Consider the following 20196-nt stretch of genomic DNA (forward strand, 5'->3'; position numbering starts at 1 on the left):
AACATTTCCCGAGCCAGCCAATATGACCATTAATAATTGTCTGCAGATGTAGGGCTGTTTTATTACAATTAAAAGGGAGAGTGGGAAAACATGCAGAATTAGATAGCAGTGTGACAACTCAAAAAGAAAGGAGTCCTCTCAGCTTTTTTATTCGACTACTGGTGTTTCTGGCTGAAACAGTCAAATTCCTTAACTTAGAATATCCCCAGGCGTCAGACTGGATACAGAATTTTTTCTGCAGCAGCACCTCTGTGCGCCGAGAGTTGGTGCCACACGACCCAGCCCGGACGTCGTCCACGGCTGGCGTTTGACACGGGGGATTTGCGGTGGACACTACTTGTTGCTAAGAACGAGCGGACCTGGCAGCTTATTAGGGTTGCTCAGCTCTCTCAGGAGATACTTTATCGCTATTAAGAAACGGAATTCATTGAAAACCGCATATCCCTGATGCTTCATTATACCGATATCTCCTTGGAACCTCATCTTATAATTGATTGGCATCTTACTCATACTCAGCATATACTCTTATGCGTTCCGTGTTGTTCATTACATGCCTTTTTGAAATCTCTAGACAGACTCGCAAACCGCTTGCCTGATGTGGATCAGTACATTCCCGATTATATTGTATCTTCTTTGACTTTGCCCTGACAAAGTTCCAAAGGTGGGGAGCGAAACGCGTTGGCTGTCCTGTGCACCCCCAAAAAAATAAAAAGATTAATAAAAGAAGAATTTATTTTCAGAACACTTTGCTTTTGTGATTTACTTCTCATCTGGTGCTGCCTCTACAAGCCTTTCTCCACGTACGTGAAGTCAGCGAGGTCATATAAGTCCCTCCCGGTGCGCTGACGTCAGTTTCCTTGTTTTCCGCTTGCAACACAGATCCGGAGTAAGAGGTTCCTCTAGCCTTTTTTCATGCCCCTTTTTGACGCTTCGCGTCTGGGACAGTGTGCGATGCTTTAAAAGGTGTACCTCCTGTTCACTGCAAATGTCCACGACAAACCCACACCTTATCTGTATGTAGTGTCTGGGCGAACACCACAATTCGACGGATTGCGATGCCTTCCAACATCTCAAGCCGAAGTCCCGGGAATCAGCAGGGTACTAAAAATAGGAATTAATGTATTTATACAAACATATGTTGCAATTTATGGACCAGGTTGGATTATCATAATGTTTACAATACAATTGTTTACACATGCACAACGCACTTTAATAATTGGATCGCATGGATCAGTTTGCACCAGTCTACTGTTTACATTATCGTTGTTTACATATGCACTATGCACTTTAATAAGAGTGCCCACCCTGTAGTAGCGTTAGAGATGGATAGACGAAGATTGTTATCTCTTTGCGTAGGCATTATGTGTTCCCCGAGTTTTTGAATCGAAATGTATTAGGTGTTTGGTATTTGGGGATTTGGAGGGATTCGATGCACCCCTTTGCAAACAGGTCTACTCACAATTGCGAATTCGTTAAGAATGTATTGGTAACACGCCAATAACAATGTACGCTGCACGTGTTTTTCCATATATTTGCCGAAAGCCCAATTTGTTGAACCATTAAGCTCTCCGAAGTGTTCAGGTACAAATTTAAGCATTGCATTATGCAATTCCGGTCTATCGAATTATGTCAGATAAACTTTGTATGTTATTTATTTTTGAGGCAATGACAAGTCAAATGATCATTATGCATATTACCCCATTCCAAAATGGCAAGTCCATTACACACGACTTTCCAGTTGATGAAAATACCAGTCCTCTATCTATGTCAATTCAAGACTGTGATTTTTTGGCGCGCTATGTGGTTTTGTATTTAACACTGTGGTGCACGCTTGGCTGTTATCAGTGAGCAAGGCCACAGCTGGTGCCCGAAACGCGTCTGATGAGGCTTGCACCATTTCACGGATTTGATTGAATAAATCACATTTAAAGAAGGAGTCTGTCTCTGGCAATATTTTCGTTGTCCACGTACCTGTCTGTGCTGCATGCACGTTGTAGGCAAGTTGGATTGGATATATATATATATATATTCACTGAAAAAACCATAGGTTATAGACCATATATAGTTAGGGATTAGCATTTAAAAAACCTTATTTTATTTGCACAAAACCATTGAAATTCCATATATAGTTAGTTGCACTAACTATATATCGCGGACCCGCAATCCACTGCTAATGATGTCACATATTACATCATTCATGACATGGTCAGTGACATCACTGATGACATCACTGATGACATCTCAAATGACATCACTGATGACATCACTGATGACATCACTGATGACAACACCCAGTGACTGTATGTTACTGTAAAGTTAAAATATGTCTTACATATTGAAGAATGAGTGGATGTATAAGTGTCTGGATGAAGGATTTAGTAGGTGCATGACTGACTGTATGAGAGAATGATTAAATGTGTCTCACTGAGTGCATGGGTTAGTGATTAAAGTGTCTTAATTTGGCAATCATTATTTATGTTGTTCTGTAAACTGCTGCATGTTTAAATCAGTAGCTATATCAGTAACTATATGGGTTATTGAATGGTTGCCCAAGTATTTGTATGGGAGACTGAGTATGTGTGTGGGTGGCTGGGAGGTGTATAACTCTGTGCATAGATGTGTGAGCAGTTGATTCCCTAGGTGTATGGGTTCAAAAGTGCATGTAGAAACAGCTGTATGGACAGTTGACTGTGTGCATGAGTATATTGGTGAGTGAATGGATATCTCAGTGCTACATGTCAAAGTAAGTACATATGTAAAACACACTCCATGTGAGAGTTGACATATATAAATATCTGAACATAAGAGCCAGTGAATGTGAGAGTGGCTGTATGAATCATTGTGAACTTGTATCAAGGATTGTATAAGAGAGTAAATATGTGTTAGTATATGTTTGAATAAGTAAGGTGTGTATAACTGTATAGTTGAGGAAATGGAGATGTGATTGATTCTTTGCATGACTGACTAGGTGTGTGAGTAACTCCATGGATGTGTGACAGTCTGTGAGTGCCTGTTTACACTGAGTGTATCTAAGGTTATATTAGAGTCTGAAGATGTATTATCACATAAATGATATCATCAGTGATGTAATCAGTAATGTCAAATGAGATGTCAGTGATGTAATCAGTGATGTCATTTGAGATGTCATCAGTGATGTCATCAGTGATGTCATTTGAGATGTCATCAGTGATGTCATCAGTGATGTCACTGACCATGTCATGAATGATGTAATATGTGACATCATTAGCAGTGGATTGCGGGTCCGCGATATATAGTTAGTGCAACTAACTATATATGGAATTTCAATGGTTTTGTGCAAATAAAATAAGGTTTTTTAAATGCTAATCCCTAACTATATATGGTCTATAACCTATGGTTTTTTCTGTGAATTTCATTGGTTTTTTAAAAGCTAATATCTATAGCTGTAAAATATATTCTTTATTAAGTGACGTATCACGTAGCCCGTGAGACGCCTCATGATGCATCGCATAACCGTGACGTATCGTCTCTGCAGTGCAAACCAAACCCAAAACGTAAGCGCGCCAGAACACGCTTAAAGATATATATATATTTTTTTAACCTTAATTAGACAAAATCCACACGTGCACATATCACAAACGTTAAAAAAACACAATATGTCGGACTCCCGTTACGCTGCCGGTTAGCTGCCCGGTTAACGTACCAGGAAGCACCTTTACCGCGAAAAATCGCAATTTTTGTTTTTTTTTCACCCCCCAGGGAACTTTAATAGCCCCCTCATCAATCCTAGGGGTTCAGGAGGGGTCTGCCTTACCCCTTTCATTCATTTACACCTTTTTTTTTCCACCTCTTGTCTCTCGATCCCACAGAGAGACAAGATGGCGGCCGCTCCAGACTGTTTAAAATGATAACAGCCAATCAGCTTCTCCTCAGACTCCCGTTACACTGCCGGTTAGCTTCCCGGTTAGCTGCCCGGTTAGCTGCCCGGTTCGCGTACCAAGACGCGTCTCTACGGCTAAAAAACCGGATGTTTTTTTTTTTTTTTGGCCCCGCTTGGCTTTATAATATCCCCCTCGTCAATCCTAGGGGGTCAGAAGGGGTCTACCTTGCCCTCTTTCCTTCATTTCCCCCTTTGTTTTGGCCTCCTCTTGTCTCTCGATCCTACCGAGAGACAAGATGGCGGCCGCTCCGGACTGTTTACAATGTTGACAGCCAATCAGCTACTCCTCAGACTCCCGTTACACTGCCGGTTAGCTTCCCGGTTAGCTGCCCGGTTCGCGTACCAAGACGCGTCTCTACGGCGAAAAAATCGGAATTTCTTTTTTTTTTTTTTGGGCCCCGCGTGGCTCTATAATATCCCCCTCATCAATCCTAGGGGGTCAGAAGGGGTCTACCTTGCCCCCTTTCCTTCATTTCCCCCTTTGTTTTGGCCTCCTCTTGTCTCTCGATCCTACCGAGAGACAAGATGGCGGCCGCTCCGGACTGTTTAGAATGTTGACAGACACTGGAGAGCCAATCAGCTTCGCATCGCAAAGTTCCGTTACGCGAAAAGTACGCGAACCGGAGCGCTGCCCGGAGCGCTGTTACAGATATATATCTTATTTTAAACGTTAATTTCTCAAAATCCACTGAAGCACATATATTGAGACCTAGCAAAGGCACATCGGGCTAACAGTCCCTACAATTTTGCCAAGTTTCGTGCAAATCCATTCAGCCGTTCGAGCTAAAAGTGAGGCCAACCGCCCTATGGAAAAATGAATGGGAAAAACGGGTTTTGGGACCCCCCTTTTTTCTCGGCCCCCCCTTGACGACCCCCCCCCAAATTTTCAGGGGCTGCTCAGAAACAAAATGTGCCATTTTCCTGAAAATTTCAGCCAATTCCGTCCACAAACGCCAAAGTTATTAGGCATAGAATTTTCAAAAGTTCCATAGAGAAAAAATCCTAACTATATATACCTACTGGCTATCGCCAGTAGGTAATATATATATATATATATATATATATATATATATATATATATATATATATATATATATATATATATATATATATATATATATATATATGTTATATATGGATATAGTTGGCAATATATATATATTGCCAACTCCTTTTGCCCACATGGAGCAGCGAACCACTTACAGGGCGGTCACAGCGCTGGGGGTGAGCAACCTCCATTAACATACCAACAACTTTCCCTTCCAGCAGAAAGGAAAACGCTTGACCATGGTATGTTAATGGAGGTTGCTCACCCCCAGCGCTGTGACCGCCCTGTAAGAGGTTCGCTGCTCCATGTGGGCAAAAGGAGTTGGATATATATATATATATATATTCCAGTACTCTATCTTTAAGAATCCAATCGACAACAGGACTCGGATAGACAAGCGCGGACCCAGTATTTCGTGCTTTCTTCAAAGTTTATTCAAAGAAAAGTTTCGCCTGCATCAGTCTGCCGCCATGACGCGTTTCGGTCCGACCTGGACCTTGATCACATGACGCGTTACTCATGGACCCATGCCTCTTTTAAAGTGACAAGCAATCAGTAATGAAAAACAGCTGTAACATTTGCACAATAGAACTAAAAAACAGACTGTGCAATGATGTAAATGTAGACAAGACCGCTGATAGGATACATATGTACAATCCATATTGATATTATATACAATAAAAATAGATAATATTTACAAATAAATTCATAAATATACACCTATACAATGATACAGAAAAATCTATATAATTACATCTCAATAAGAAATCATGTATATAAAAATATATAAATATACATATTTAAATAAGTTAGAGATATATTAAAAGACGATTCTCCAATGTTATAAGTTAATCATCCAAAGTTATATATATGTATCCATTCACTTTAAAAGCAGTCTAGAAATTTGCTGTTTCTTTTAATATAGCCCAAGTGGGCGAGCACTTCAAAATAGGCAAAGGGGTCCTGGGATATAAAGGGATCGATGTTATCAGCTGCCTAAAATGTCTAGGCGAATAAATAAAGTGATAACAAGTGCAACAGTGAAAGAGATATAATATAATCAACAAACATATCAGACCCTGTACAAATAACAGAGATACCATGTAATGTAATGTGTATAAGTGATTTAAAAATTTGAGTAATACTCAAATATGTTGTATAGCGCAGAGATGTAGACTAGCAAGAGACATCTAAAAAGGCGACTTTAAAAGATTCTGGGACATGCTGACAAGCAAAAGTTACTATACAATTATACAGTTAATTTATTAACAAATTGGCCTGTAAGCCTGTAAACCCCAGTGTTCAGTATGGAGACAATAGAATTGAGATATTATAGTTTATATACAAGTATATAAGTCCTCCGTGGTATTAAGACCATTTGGGACCTTGGAATTAAATTCCAAAATATATCTAGTTTCTAGTACTCTTAAAGCACTATCCCTATTGCCTCCTTTACGTGAAAAGGGTATGTAATCCACAGCAAAGTACTGAAGCAAGGTGTTGTCACTGTCATGCTTAGCTTGGAAATGTCGTGCTACAGGGTAAGCCTGATCCTTGTTATTAATGGCCCTGAGATGTTGCAGGATTCTCATGTGTACCGGTAGCTTAGTACTGCCCACATAGCGTAATGCACAGGGGCATTCCAACACATATACGACATATTCACTTTTGCATGTTATGCGTCGCTTAATTTTAACAGGGTCAGGCAAGAATGGAACACTGTATTCTTTGACATTTTTCGCATGTTTACAGGCTTTACATAGGAGACATTTGAAAAAACCTTTTTGCTTGGACAGCCAATTGGATGGAGGTCTAACCTCAGGATTGCATTTGTTTAAACAGTTTCCCATGGACCTGGCTTTCCGAAAAGTTATCAAGGGAGTGGGATTGTCTTTAAGCAAGTCATTGCCTATGACCGGATCCTTCAACAGTAAATCCCAATGTTTCCTGAGAATCTTTCTGATGGCCATTTGTTGTTTATTGTAAGTAATGATGACCCGTAATTTACTGTTTGGGTCATCGGCCATAGCAGGAATTTTCGGGGCTAAGATGTTATCACGAATCAAAGTTTCAGTTTTACGAATAGCCTTGTCAATGATTCCGGGTTTATATCCCCTTTGAAGGAACCTTTCCTTGCAACTTTCCTGAGCCAGTTTGCATTCCTTGTTGTCACTACAGATGCGTTTAATCCGCAGCATCTCCCCATAGGGGATGCTGTTGATTAGGTGCTGGGGGTGATGGCTGGAGGCGTGGAGAACAGAGTTACCAGCTGTAGGCTTTCGGTGGAGTCTAGTGCTTAAGGTGTTATTGTTGATATACACTTCCACATCCAGGAAGACTACAGAGGTTTTACTCATATTTGCAGTAAATTGCAAATTCAAAAGGTTGTCATTTAACATTAGTATGAACTCCCTAGCTTTTACCTCCGACCCTCTCCATAAAATGAAGAGGTTGTCAATGTACCTCAGCCATAAAGGGACATGTGTCTTCAGAGTATTTTCGTGTTCCCTTTTCAAGACCTGCTCCTCCCACCAGCCCATATGGAGGCAGGCATAACTGGGGGAGAAGCAGGCCCCCATAGCTACTCCCCTTATTTGCTGGAAAATGGTGTTGTCAAAACAAAAGTAGTTATGTTCTAAACAAACTTTGACCATTTCTACTAGCATTTTATTGTGAAGGGTAAAACATGCCGGTCTGCGATTGAGGTAATATTCAATCGCTCTAATGCCATCTTTGTGACCGATCGATGTATAAAGGGATGTAACATCCATAGTGATTAGAATAAGATCATCCGACCAAGTAATATCATTGATATATATATATATCCAACTCCTTTTGCCCACATGGAGCAGCGAACCTCTTACAGGGCGGTCACAGCGCTGGGGGTGAGCAGCCTCCATTAACATACCAACAACTTTCCCTTCCAGCAGAAAGGAAAACGCTTGACCATGGCATCGTGGGGTAACTTGTGCTTTATTCAGCCAAGAGAAACAGTCTCTGTCTTAAACCTTACGCGTTTCAGCTGTCGTTGCAGCCTTGATCACAGGTGAGCAGAAATCCTAATGCTTGCGACGTGTGATGTGATATTTATGCGTCTGCGCCAAACTACTCCTTTTGCTCGTAGTTCTCGGCTTCCTACAATTCCCAGGATGCATCAGGTGAAATAAAGTCTCTTTATCTAACACTTTTACTGCTCCGATATTTATTCAGGATTACACAAAATTGCAGTACGTGTATAGTTTCACTCGCTGCACAGTCTGCTCATTAAATTAAATCTGGCTGTTTCCTTGTAATAATTCGTGCCTGCACCGTGAAACAATCCCGAAGCCTTCTGTTACAGCACCAATGTGCTGCACATTTCCAAACTTGCAGTGAAACCCAGTTACAATACCGGCTGGAACTCTCCGTGCCTTTCATCCAGGAACACTGCAGGCGGGTTCCGCTCCTTTTCATCCAAATCCAACTCCTTTTGCCCACATGGAGCAGCGAACCTCTTACAGGGCGGTCACAGCGCTGGGGGTGAGCAACCTCCATTAACATACCAACAACTTTCCCTTCCAACAGAAAGGAAAACGCTTGACCATGACATCGTGGGGTAACTTGTGCTTTATTCAGCCAAGAGAAACAGTCTCTGTCTTAAACCTTACGCGTTTCAGCTGTCGTTGCAGCCTTGATCACAGGTGAGCAGAAATCCTAATGCTTGCGACGTGTGATGTGATATTTATGCGTCTGCGCCAAACTACTCCTTTTGCTCGTAGTTCTCGGCTTCCTACAATTCCCAGGATGCATCAGGTGAAATAAAGTCTCTTTATCTAACACTTTTACTGCTCCGATATTTATTCAGGATTACACAAAATTGCAGTACGTGTATAGTTTCACTCGATGCACAGTCTGCTCATTAAATTAAATCTGGCTGTTTCCTTGTAATAATTCGTGCCTGCACCTTGAAACAATCCCGAAGCCTTCTGTTACAGCACCAATGTGCTGCACATTTCCAAACTTGCAGTGAAACCCAGTTACAATACCGGCTGGAACTCTCCGTGCCTTTCATCCAGGAACACTGCAGGCGGGTTCCGCTCATTTTCATCCAAATCCAACTCCTTTTGCCCAAATGGAGCAGCGAACCTCTTACAGGGCGGTCACAGCGCTGGGGGTGAGCAACCTCCATTAGCATACCAACAACTTTCCCTTCCAGCAGAAAGGAAAACGCTTGACCATGGCATCGTGGGGTAACTTGTGCTTTATTCAGCCAAGAGAAACAGTCTCTGTCTTAAACCTTACGCGTTTCAGCTGTCGTTGCAGCTTTGATCACAGGTGAGCAGAAATCCTAATGCTTGCGACGTCTGATGTGATATTTATGCGTCTGCGCCAAACTACTCCTTTTGCTCGTAGTTCTCGGCTTCCTACAATTCCCAGGATGCATCAGGTGAAATAAAGTCTCTTTATCTAACACTTTTACTGCTCCGATATTTATTCAGGATTACACAAAATTGCAGTACGTGTATAGTTTCACTCGATGCACAGTCTGCTCATTAAATTAAATCTGGCTGTTTCCTTGTAATAATTCGTGCCTGCACCTTGAAACAATCCCGAAGCCTTCTGTTACAGCACCAATGTGCTGCACATTTCCAAACTTGCAGTGAAACCCAGTTACAATACCGGCTGGAACTCTCCGTGCCTTTCATCCAGGAACACTGCAGGCGGGTTCCGCTCCTTTTCATCCAAATCCAACTCCTTTTGCCCACATGGAGCAGTGAACCTCTTACAGGGCGGTCACAGTGCTGGGGGTGAGCAACCTCCATTAACATACCAACAACTTTCCCTTCCAGCAGAAAGGAAAACGCTTGACCATGGCATCGTGGGGTAACTTGTGCTTTATTCAGCCAAGAGAAACAGTCTGTCTTAAACCTTACGCGTTTCAGCTGTCGTTGCAGCCTTGATCACAGGTGAGCAGAAATCCTAATGCTTGCGACGTGTGATGTGATATTTATGCGTCTGCGCCAAACTACTCCTTTTGCTCGTAGTTCTCGGCTTCCTACAATTCCCAGGATGCATCAGGTGAAATAAAGTCTCTTTATCTAACACTTTTACTGCTCCGATATTTATTCAGGATTACAGAAAATTGCAGTACGTGTATAGTTTCACTCGATGCACAGTCTGCTCATTAAATTAAATCTGGCTGTTTCCTTGTAATAATTTGTGCCTGCACCTTGAAACAATTCCGAAGCCTTCTGTTACAGCACCAATGTGCTGCACATTTCCAAACTTGCAGTGAAACCCAGTTACAATACCGGCTGCAACTCTCCGTGCCTTTCATTCAGGAACACTGCAGGCGGGTTCCGCTCCTTTTCATCCAAATCCAACTCCTTTTGCCCACATGGAGCAGCGAACCTCTTACAGGGCGGTCACAGCGCTGGGGGTGAGCAACCTCCATTAACATACCAACAACTTTCCCTTCCAGCAGAAAGGAAAACGCTTGACCATGGCATCGTGGGGTAACTTGTGCTTTATTCAGCCAAGAGAAACAGTCTCTGTCTTAAACCTTACGCGTTTCAGCTGTCGTTGCAGCCTTGATCACAGGTGAGCAGAAATCCTAATGCTTGCGACGTGTGATGTGATATTTATGCGTCTGCGCCAAACTACTCCTTTTGCTCGTAGTTCTCGGCTTCCTACAATTCCCAGGATGCATCAGGTGAAATAAAGTCTCTTTATCTAACACTTTTACTGCTCCGATATTTATTCAGGATTACACAAAATTGCAGTACGTGTATAGTTTCACTCGATGCACAGTCTGCTCATTAAATTAAATCTGGCTGTTTCCTTGTAATAATTCGTGCCTGCACCTTGAAACAATCCCGAAGCCTTCTGTTACAGCACCAATGTGCTGCACATTTCCAAAGTTGCAGTGAAACCCAGTTACAATACCGGCTGGAACTCTCCGTGCCTTTCATCCAGGAACACTGCAGGCGTGATCAAGGCAAGTCGCCGAAACGGGTTGTTTGATTAAAACCAAGGTTCCACTTTACTCTTGGACTGTGTTTGATTCCTGAGAGCGTACTATACTGCATTCTCGTTGTTGGATATTTAATTTCCGGGTGCTTCGCCGGAGTGTACGCCACTTGTCCACGGGTTACCGCGTTGCAGCAGGAGCAGCTTTTGTTGGAATATATATATATATATATATATATATATATATATATATATATATATACATATATATATATATATATGCATATACAAGCTCACTGTCCGTCTGCTTCCCTTCACTCACGGCCGGGTGCTGTAGCAGCGGGTGACGGCACCACGCTGGTCAAACTAAGACCAAAGCTCCGTTGCACAAAAAGTACATAGCACTCACGGGGACAAGTCCAATAAGTTTATTGGGCAAATCACTCTCTCAAACGCATTTCGGGAACCGCCGTTCTCAATTAGAGGCCGGCGCCACCATCAGGCAGTGTTTAAATACATCCGATCAACAAAATATAGAAAGGACATCATATATGCATTACAAACCACCATTACTAAGTGCTGTAAGTCCAGTTGAAATCACCGTCATCCTTGCGCTCTGGATGGGCAAATACAATCAGTAATGCACAGAATTTATCATAATCAACAAAACAGTTTAGCCCTGAATGGGCATGCACACAGAAATGTATAAGCGCATTGTTATATACACCTTACAGTATTAAGGAAAATCCGTTCAAAGGAAAATAATAAATGGACTGCTAGCTCCTCCCCAGCATTAAGGCCACCTGTTTTTTTGGTTTGTTTCTCGATTATATGGCGAGATTCCAACCTTCGTAGCTGGAGCAACCTCTTCCCTCCCCTTATGTCTGCAGACACCTGATCCATGCAGTAAAAGCTGAGGAATTCTCTGTTGCTTTGGTGAAACACTCCAAAGTGTCTCGCCACTAAATACGTGGGATCCTTGTTTTGTATAGCCCTCAGGTGTTCTAAGATCCTATTCTTGGTTGGGTGAGTTGTGCTCCCAATGTAGCGCAGGCCACACGGACATACAAGACAGTACACCGTGTGGCTTGTGTTACAATTCATTAAACTCGTGATCGTTTTGGGCTCCTTCATCCCAGGTACTTGGTAACTGGTCACCTTTTTGCTATTCTTGCAGGCTTTGCATTTGAGGCATGGATAAATCCCTGCCAGTTTACCAAATGGCGAGGGTTTTTCCTCTTTTCTACAGTGGTTTTGCACAACACTAGAGCCCAATGACCTTGCTCTCCTGAAGGTTATCAATGGAGACTTAGGTAAATCCTTTCCGATAATCGGATCAGATTTAAGTATGTGCCAGTTCTTCACGCACTTCTTTCTAATTTCATGGGCATCACTAGAATAGTTCATAATCAGTCTCATACTGTTCTTGTTGGACTTTCGTTTTTTAGATACCACTGTGCTGTTTTTGGAAATTAGTTCAGATCTCAACTTATCAGCTTTCAACTTTGCCTCGTGTAGTGTCTCCTTGCTATATCCTCTCACTTGGAACCTCATTATACTATCCCTGGCCGCTATCTCATAGTCCTTCTGTTGTGTACAGTTCCTTTTTATTCTCAGTAATTCGCCATAAGGTATACTAGATATGGTTTTCCCTGGATGGCAACTACTCGCATGAAGCACAGAGTTTCCCGCTGTCGGTTTCCTGTGCAATGTAGTACAGATATTCCCTTCAGCTATGAACACTTTAAGGTCCAAAAAGTTAAATGTCTCTGTGCTAATTTCAGCAGTAAATCTGAGATTCAGGTTGTTCTTGTTTAGTACCTCGACACATGCCTCAGCACACTCTATTGCACCTCGATAGATAATAAACAGATCATCTATGTACCTGTTCCAGGATATCACTCTCTCTGTCCATCCGGCATTCTCTGCCGCCCAGCCCACCTGCTCCTCCCACCAGCCGACGAAAAGATTTGCGTAGCTGGAGGCGAAGCAGGTGCCCATCGCGGTGCCACACATCTGTTTGTAAAATTGATCCTGGAACAAAAATATATTGTTACTGAAGCAAAAAGTTTTAATATACATATATATATCTACAGGTTGCTATGGGTACCCTTCTTTCTACATCTTCACCTTTCTTCACATCTGTTTGTAAAATTGATCCTGGAACAAAAATATATTGTTACTCAAGCAAAAAGTTATAATATACATATATATATCTACAGGTTGCTATGGGTACACTTCTTTCTACATCTTCCCCTTTCTTCACTGCTGCGAGGTCTGGTCCTATGTCTCCGTGTGCCAGAGAGCTTTTCTGTGCTGCATTCGGGATTACCCTTGTTCTACGCGGCAGTGTCTCTTTTAGTACACTTAAGTACACTTTGTTGCTTTTCCTGCATCTTCAGCAATAGGGTTCCCTTTTGTGTCCCACTCCCTGGGATGGTCCCCCAGCTTTACGCTGCTCCCTTCTTAGTGTTCTCATACTGAACGATATCTTTCTTTCTGGAAGAGGGTTAATCTTCACTCACAGTCGGAGGATGTGGTCTAGAATTCTGAAATTCTTTTCTACATTTATTCGTGTTGCTCTTAGCAGCTCCTAGTAGTACTTGAGTGCCTCTGCTGTCACTTCCTTTGGATGTGCTCCTTTCATTGGTATCGCCCTACACTATATCGCCTATGCCTGTGGGACAGCTCTTCTGATGCTGGTCGTCCCAGGTTCTGCACCCTGCATCTCTGTTTATCGTGAGTTAGTTCTCACCTTAGTCTTCAAGCTGCCTGGTTGGGCAGTCCTATGCTCATTTTAGCTACGCCACCTTGTTGTCGCTGTGGCTGTCTGCTTTGTGCATGTTTCAGTGGTGGCCCGCTTCAGGTTGATACTGTTCACCCCTGTCCCCCCTTTGGTGACTAGGTGTGCACTTGGTGTGTTTCTTGAACCCGCCTGTACTTCTAAGACCGTGCGCAGTTCCTACCTCTTGCCCTTTGGTTCCTGGCTTTACCCTCTCCGGCCTTCCGTCCGTGAGCTAGCCTGGTAGGCTCTGTTTGCATCTCTTCATGTTTTTCCTCATCCTTTGGTTGGTGTCCACCTAGTGCCCCATTAAGCTGAGAGTGGTCCTTCTTCCTCCTTCGCTAAGGACTCTCTCTCTCTCTCTCTCTCTTTTGTTCTGGTATATGGCTGGTGCCTTTCTACATCTCATACTTTTACGGGTATGGTGTAGTTCCATTCTGGCATTTTTGGGACTCCTTGTCTCCCGTTATCTTTTGCTCTTCTGAGCTATTTGGGCTGCTGTCTGGCTGTTCCACCACAACCTTCCCCATTGTCCGTCACTCTGTTGCCGTGGTTTGGGCACTTTCTGCTGTTCTTTCGCAGACCCACCTCCCCCTTGGAGTATGTCTTTGGTATCTATTCTAAGTTTAGGAATCTACGGCTTGATGTCTCTATCAGATGTACGACTTACTTACCTTAGGTAACGATGTATCTGGTAGAGACGTTGTCTAGCCGCAGATTCCTTAACGCCCACCCATCCTCCCCGTTCTGCGAGGACCTTGCCAGGTGAGCTTCTCAATTTGCCTCCTTTCAGTTGCTATTGGTTTTCTATTGAGGATGCTCACATTATTGCACCCCTTTGAGAATTCCCACATGCGACCTACTCCCTCCAGGTGGCTTCTCTCCTGTACGATGGTGCCTTTTGAATTCATCTTCATCAGGAGACCTTCTTCTTCTTCTTCTTTTTCTCCTGCTGCCTTCCCTCACTTCTGCCTTCTCCATTGACTCAAGGCTCTTGTCTCCTCGATAGTCGTCTTCTTTGGAACGCTGCTGGGCTGTGTTTCAGACTTCCATTACTATGGGGGAAGTGCCAGTCTTTTCATACCGTCTTGCAGTGGATTGTTGTTCTTGTGTGCTCCGTCCTTGTGGGACGGCACGGTTCTAAATGGTAATAACAGTCTATCCTTGTCAGTTGAGATGTTCTTCCCTTGTTGTTTTTCACTTTGGGAAGGGTCTTCACTTCGCGGGATTCTATATCACAGCTTTGTCCCACTTTTGCTTTTTCTCTTATATGAGAATGTGTCTGATACTGTCTTTTATGATGTTGTTTTACACTATCTACCTTCTTTGTTTTACACATTTTTCATCCTTCGCACACAGTCCCATACTTTAACAGTTTTGTTGGTGGCTCTGCGCTGTGCCGCGGAAAAGTTTCTCAGAAGAAAACTGACGTCAGTGTACCGGGAGGGACTTAGATGACCTCGCTGGCCTCAAGTATGTGGACGACGTCAGGGCGGGGTCGTGTTGTGCTGTCCCCCCGGTGCGCAGAGGTACTGCTTCAAAAATAATTCCAGATTCAGTCTGACGCCTGGGGATATTCTAAGTTAAGGAATCTGCGGCTAGACAACATCTCTACCAGATACATCGTTACCGAAGGTAAGTAACTCGTACGTTTCGTGCAAACCTGGTCAACATTAGATCCTTAGTAGAAGGTAGGAAGATGGATCAGGGTTCCTAAGGTCTTTAAGGGATCTCTTAATCAGGCTCACGTCTGATAGCTCTAATAATTCCTTTTACTTTTGCGGAACTAACTTATCTCCAAACAGTGTTAATTATTGGTTATTTACAATATTTTGTCTACCTAAAAGCACACCACCTGGTCGACACACAGGGGTTGATTACTAACAGTACTCAGATTATTGGGCTTGGCAGTACTCAATTGTATCCGCCCCAGATGTGCACTAGTTTTAAGCTTTTAAGCGTGAATAAATAACTTTTATGTTAATCTTTGCAAAGCACAAGGTCTGCCATTAGTATGGGACTGTAGTGCTGTCTAGGGTGCCTCTCCACAATATTCTGTAGGTCTTCTTGTAGACCAGAGTCTGAATTGTCCAATGATGATGTGTTTTGGGTATTACATTGTGGTCTGTCTTTGAGTGAAAATGCCTTACTCCTCTAGCTGTGAGTGTATGGTTTGGTGCTACATAATTGTGCCTAGAATACTCTGGCAATGGCTTATATATATCTTGGGACAATAAAAAAGCATTTTGACTGGTAGTGAGAGAGAGAAGTGTAATTCTGCATATAGTGGGGCACTTACGAGCTGTGTAGTAAGATGTTTATAGTGTTCTGTGTAAGGTCTTCTTTTGTGTTGGTGATTTTTGTGTGTAAGATCTCTCATATGTGTTCATTTGGATGCAGATGTTTATTTAGTTGTTAGTGCTGATGGTGTGCAGGAGTTGTTTTATGATTAAACTGTGGAAGGCATTCAAGCTGCTGTTTCTGATGGATGTTTCTACCCACCGATTGCTCACCTTTAGAGCATTCTCTGACTACTAAACCTGATCTGGTCATTGATAAGTGGGGGGGTGTGGCTATGCCTTAGCTTATGTTGCCCCAGAAAGTTAAAGTGGAACTGCATATAAGTACTGACATCAGTTCCTTTCTTTCCTTGTCGTTTGAGGTGGATACTGAGCTTCTGTCTTTTTTTCGTCTGTATTTGACAATTTTCAAATTGAAGTATGCACAGGGATGATGTCTGCACTTAAAACTACACGGTTCAAACTGTGCCATAACTGTAGAAAACAGATGTCGGTAACGGACCTACATAATCTGTGCTTTTGATTTTTGGGCTTGGGGCATGACTCAGTATCGGGCAATGAATGTGCACCCACGCATCTGAAGACTGTGAAGCAAAGCTGGACGTCGTTGAACATAGGAACGATTCACAGACCTCAAATAGGTACAGCTTACGCTTCACATTGAGGGTAATAACCTGCTTCCTCTCCTGAGGTCGAAACTGTGACAGGTTTTCTTCTTGGTCGAGGTTATCTAGTAAGCAAGTCCAAATCAATGACAAAACAGAAGAATGTAAAGTCAGACGCAATCCTATCTTGCTCTCTAAAGAAAAGTTGCAAGGGCAGCAATTGCCAATCGATTTTGCTCCCAGTCTCCAAACGAGAAGCTGATTGTGCAAATGAGCACAACGCACCCTCGTTTTTTGGGCCATCGGAGATACCGCAGCAGGTTAAGGCCTTTAGGGAGGCCACACTGTGTATTTATGCACTCTCCTGGCTCCCTCTGGTCCACCTTTGCGCCACAGGATTCAGAAGCAATCTCCATTCGGAATACCACCAGCAAAGACCCTAGAACCTGTCTCAAGGTTCGTACTGACTCTGGTTCTGACCTCTATTCCGGCTCCAAGACCTGCAATGGTACTTTTTTCATCAATGCCGGTCCAGATTCCACTGGTAGCAGAGGTAGATCTAGTTTCCAGTGCTGACGCCGATGCCCCACACCAAGCAAAATCCGTCTTGACCTTAATGAGTGCCAACTCGACTCCAGCACACCTGGTTCCCATACAGCCTGATTCAGACAATATGCTCTCACTACCACAGAGCTGTCCTCGGAGCACAATCGTATTTTTGAGTCCAGTTCTGACCAGAGTTTACCACCAACCAGAGATGATAATGGTAATGATGGGGATGATTTACGCCCACATTATGATGATGATAGTTTATACTTCAATTTACAGGAGACCAGTGAGCTTAATCATTTTTCTGATATAGGTTTGATTTACTCCTTTGGGCATTCAACAGAAAAGAGTGCTTCCTTTGGTCTGTTAATTCAACGTTCTGATGTGGTCTTGGATCTACATCTGCCTCCTTTCAAAGTTAAGATACATTTCCTTAGAGAAGTTGTTCGACCTGGGCCTACTTCCTCTAATCCCTTACTCCCATTCAATGAGGTCCTAATTGACATTCCATTAGGCACATGGTCTGAGCCTTGCTCTTTCCCACAGGTGAACAGGCAGGTGACCAGAAGCCACAGGCTCTGATAGTCGCACCCAACATCTTCCTCCTGATGGTTCGGCTGTCCTAGCTTCCAGCAACAAGGTGATTCCTAGTTCATTACCCATGATGACTCCCCTGGGCAGGGAGTCAAAAAAGGTTGAGGTGTTCACAAAACAAATATTTTCTTTAGTTAGCCTTGCCTTGATGTTTAGCAACATGGTTTGCTCATTATTCTGATATACTTACATCCTGTGAGACTTGGCCAGGGAGATCTTGCCAGTGGTTCCAAAAGAATGTATGCCTCCCTACCTCAAATCATTCAAGATGGTCAGGATACGGTCAAATGTGTCATTTGTGCTGGCCTGGATGCTACTGATTGCTTTGGATGAACAATCGACACTGGTGTGGTGCTCTAACGAAATGCGTGGGTGCAATCCATGAATTTTTCAGGCGAGGTACAGGTATCCCTTATGGATACGCCTTTCAATGGATCACACCTATTTGATGAAAAAGCTAACTTTGCCTTGTTATCACGCTTCACGGAAAGCTGTGCCACGCTGTGGTCATTGACCTGTAAACCCCCACCAGAGAATGTTATCCTTTTCGTGGTTACTCCAAAGTGTTGGCATTCAGGTAACAAACAGCAGGACCCCATGCCCCAACTGCAATCATCCCAGTCCTTACTTTGCTGGGGACAAAGATCAGGCAGGCAACGGGCAAGTCACGAGAGGCAATAATCACTTCCACCCCCTAAGGCATCAGAACCCAAGCTGCTTTAATTCATCCTTAACCCCTTTGATGCTGATGAAGGCCCCCAGCCATTATGCATCACGGTGGGCATTGGCTGATGACGGCTGGGGGCCCTTATGAACTTGCGCACTTCAAAAAACGCTGCACAGGCGCAGAATCGCGGCCGCGCCCAAGGGGTTAATTTCACACAACTGCTTTGTGAGAGGCATGACCAGTACATTTCCCCAGAGTGGCAATCTATCACATACAACAGATGGGTACTCCAGATCGTTAAGCAGGACTATATTTTTCCATTCCTTTCCAACCCACCACAGCTTCCTCTCACATTCGAGTGGCTGTCAGAGCATCACCTATCAAACTCGCTGCAGGGGGTGCTAGCTCTACTGTACAAAAGGGACATCAAGAGGGTTATGGACTTGGAAATAGAGATGGGTTGTTACTCCCACTACTTGCTTGTGCCAAAGAAGGATTAAGGCATTCGTCCTGTTTAATATGTTTGCTCTCTGAATGCCTTCCTTCAGAAGGACAAATTCAAAATGTTGACACTGGCCCAGGTTCTGTCTGTCTGACCTGCATTCGGGTGACTGGATAGTAACCTGGGACCTGCAGGACGTGTACTTACTTCAAGTACTCTTCCTGCAGTTCTGTAGATTGTACCTGCAGTTCAAGGTTGGCCAAGCACATTTTCAATTTGTTGTGCTCCCTTTTGGCCTTACCAGCGCCCCTCTGATGTTCACGAATGGGATGGTGGTGGTCGATGCCCAACTTCAGAGTTGGGGATATCAGTTTTCCTCTACCGCAATGACTGGCTGTTGAAGGTGGGCTCCCCCGTCAGTAAATTGTAGACCATCTTCAGATGACGGCAAACCTCCCAGCATGATTGGGATTCTCAATCAACCAGCACACCTGATTCCTTCATAGAGACTTCTTTTTATAGGATCTGTCTCAGACACCATGCAGTTCAGGGCTTTTACTCTATTTAAATTAGTCTAGGACATTTTGGGGTATGATCATGATGTTTCAACTTTGGTCTTGAATCTCCATGAGAGCATCTTGGAGACTTCATGCCTTGTTAACATCCTGCATCCTTCTTGTGCAGTTACCAGATGACATATGCTAGCTCTGCAGAAACTGCACAAAATATGTAGTGGTGGCTACTCATCCACAACCTTACCAACAACATACCCCTCTCCCTTTCCACCCAGAGCTGACAGTGGTGATGGATGCATACTGCTGTGTTCAGGAGTCACCTGTGAGAGGTGGTGATCAGAGGGTTGGTCTCCAGCAGTAGCCTGGCTCCACATCAATATGTTGGAGTTGCAGGCCATGTGTTTGGGATTGTAGGCCTTCCTACTGTCCATCAAGTGGAGGCTGGTACAGGTTCCCACAGAAAACACCACCACCATGTGGTACTGCAACAAGCAGGAGGCTTCGTGCCTTTGAAGGTGGTTGGGCTGTTAGGGCATCTTCCCGGTTATGAATTACCTGGTGGGATCCTTGTACTCCAGAGTGAACAAACTCAGCCGGCAGTACCTGGCGGATCACGAATGGCAGATGCACTCCAAGGTGGCACAGGGTGTCTACCGACATTGGGGTGAACCCAGGATAGATTTCTTCACAACCCTCGAGAATTCAGTGTCCAAGCTTTTCCACATTGGACTTCCTGCTTAGGATTTTCCTAGGAGATGTATTTCGGCTGGAGTGGATTACATGACTCCTATATGCCTTACTTCCTCTGACTCTCCTGTCCAGAATT

The 20196-nt window shown here is 43.5% G+C and overlaps 1 protein-coding gene across 2 annotated transcripts in view; it reads left to right on the plus strand.

Annotated features, from left to right (window-relative positions):
- The window catches only part of LOC147709416 (xanthine dehydrogenase/oxidase-like), a 736168-nt gene that overhangs the window by 176107 nt on the left and 539865 nt on the right, over nt 1-20196 (plus strand). The gene's annotated exons all lie outside the window — the stretch shown is intronic.

This window comes from Lissotriton vulgaris, chromosome 6 (assembly GCF_964263255.1).
Source record: "Lissotriton vulgaris chromosome 6, aLisVul1.2, whole genome shotgun sequence".
NCBI lineage: Eukaryota > Metazoa > Chordata > Amphibia > Caudata > Salamandridae > Lissotriton > Lissotriton vulgaris.